Source organism: Gymnodraco acuticeps, unplaced genomic scaffold (genome assembly GCF_902827175.1).
Source record: "Gymnodraco acuticeps unplaced genomic scaffold, fGymAcu1.1, whole genome shotgun sequence".
Classification (NCBI taxonomy): domain Eukaryota; kingdom Metazoa; phylum Chordata; class Actinopteri; order Perciformes; family Bathydraconidae; genus Gymnodraco; species Gymnodraco acuticeps.
This window is the reverse complement of record NW_022991885.1, coordinates 63663-65892: the sequence shown is the minus strand read 5'-3', so window position 1 is coordinate 65892 and position 2230 is coordinate 63663. Positions and strand designations below refer to the sequence as shown.

General features: G+C 42.4%; 1 non-coding gene across 1 annotated transcript; it reads right to left on the bottom strand.

Annotated features, from left to right (window-relative positions):
- Nucleotides 1-928: 928 nt before the first annotated feature.
- trnaa-agc lies at nucleotides 929-1001 on the bottom strand. Its single transcript has one exon. It is a non-coding gene; the product is annotated as a tRNA-Ala (tRNA).
- Between the last annotated feature and the right edge of the window lie 1229 nt (nucleotides 1002-2230).

The window sequence follows — 2230 nt, the reverse complement described above, 5'->3', positions numbered from 1 at the left end:
CCACCTTCGAGTGATGCTCTATAGTTTCTTCATGTTTTGTTTTTTTTCCCTCCAGCTTGCGCCGGACTGAAACTGTCTTTTCACCGACATCTCTTCACCTGCACTAGTGGCCGTATCGAAGCCGTGATTGGTCAGATGTCGATTCATTGCAACGGTGTCGGGTTACAGACGTGCTCCCCTTGTCACCTCTCACTCTCGCGTGTCAGCGGGGGGTGCGCGGAGAACTGCGCACAGCAGCTGAGGCCCTCTGGGCGGGGCCCCATGCAGCCTGCGTGATTGGCCTGTAGGGAGGGGCGGCCCTGGGTACGTGCACTGTCAGCTAACAGCAACTTGTCCACTCTGCTAGGCTACAACCGTTAGTTAGTTGTAGTTACTGTACTTGACCCTTTAGCCGTGTTCGTGGTGATTGTGCCTATTAGGGAATGTTGTTACAAATACCAGACAATTAAAATGTTGTGCTGTGCGGTTGAATGTACTAACAGCTTTAAGAATATGACAATAACACAGATTCAGTTGAAACACAACAAGCTGAAGAAGCTGTTTCTCCTCACTCACTTTCTCTGCCTGTTGCTGAAGAATTTCTCGCTCTGTTGCAATGCAGTCTGCTGGAGCTCAATGTAAGCATATTGCTGCTGCTGCTATTAATCATGAGCTGTCTCTGAAGTAGCTCTACCAAGAATCCCACAAGTGTTTCTGGAAGGTTATATGATTCTTAGAAATGTGGGTTTACTGAGGACTGTATTACATTACATAACATGTCCAAAGCAAGTACATACTCAATACTGTGGACAATCCCCACAGGAGCAATTTGGGGTGAAGTGTCTCAGGGACACAACGACATGCTGACTGCTGTGGGGTTTGAACCTGTGACCCCCTGATACCAACACCAAGGCTCTATCCACTGCGGCACCGCCTCCCTTAAGATTTGTGGAGAATGCGGGCATCGATCCCGCTACCTCTCGCATGCTAAGCGAGCGCTCTACCATTTGAGCTAATTCCCCTATTGTGAGGTTAAATCACAGGCAGTATGAGAAAAACAAACATTAAAGCAAGGAAAGATGTCACAGTAGTGGCACAACATACTGATAGGAACCTGACAATTAGCAGAATAGTACCCTTTTTAGGTAAAAGGGCTTTATTGTCGTATGCACGATAGCTACAGGGTGGTTTTGGCTATTAAGTTTGAATGTAAGAGCATTTTAACGTTGTCAATGTGGTGCCAAATTAAGTTAAAATACCGATAGTGGTAAAGAACTGCATCATCAGCATCATGTGTTTTTATAGGTCAAAAGTAACAAGGGTTAAATAAATTAAGTAGAGGCATTAAAAGTACAATATCCGCACCTTAAATGCAGTGGAGTAGATGTATAAAGTAAAGGATGAAAAATAGTACTTAATGTGAGTAAAATACGGATTTACTGTCCAGTGAAACACCAAATGCTGTCTGTATATTCACATCATTCCTCTCTGAAGGTCACTCAGCACTCCAGTGTTTGAACTAAGACTCTGTTATGTTGAATGTCATCGGCAGCGAGAGGGTCTGAATACCCAGAGGTCACAGGTTCACTGACCCACATAGTCGGAGAGGAATCCCGGCTTAACTCGTCTTTTCTTACAACTCGCAGATGCTTTCCTGAAATGCAGGCTTGGCGACCGTCTGTTTGTCTGAGCTCTAAACTCCACCTGTCGTCATGACAAGGGTTAATGTTGTCAGCCATTGTTTGTTTTTTTCAAGATTCAAAGGTTTTAATGTCTTATGCACATAAGCTACAGTTTAGAAATGGCAATGACAATCGTGTGACCTGAGCTCCTTTGCCAACAATGCAACATATATAATAAAATACAAATAAAAGATTGTGCAAAAGTCTATATACACGTAAATACAATATGATACAAGAAAATAATGTACATTTAAATATTGTACAGTAAGATTAAATGAAATACTGTTTGTTACAGTGATAACTATTTAGATAAATAAATAAATTGCAAGATGAATGTTTATGGAGGCACTTTACAGAGCTAAGGGATATTATTTATATTATTTTGTATTGAGTCTTAGGCCTTCACACACCAGGGGCATTTTCTTGTGAGCGTCAATGTATTTTTAAATTTACATTACATGTTACTTGTCAGACGCTTTTGTCCAAAGCGACTTACATACTGAATACTGTAGGCAATCCCCACAGGAGCAATTTGGGGTGAAGTGTCTCAGGGACACAACGACATGCTG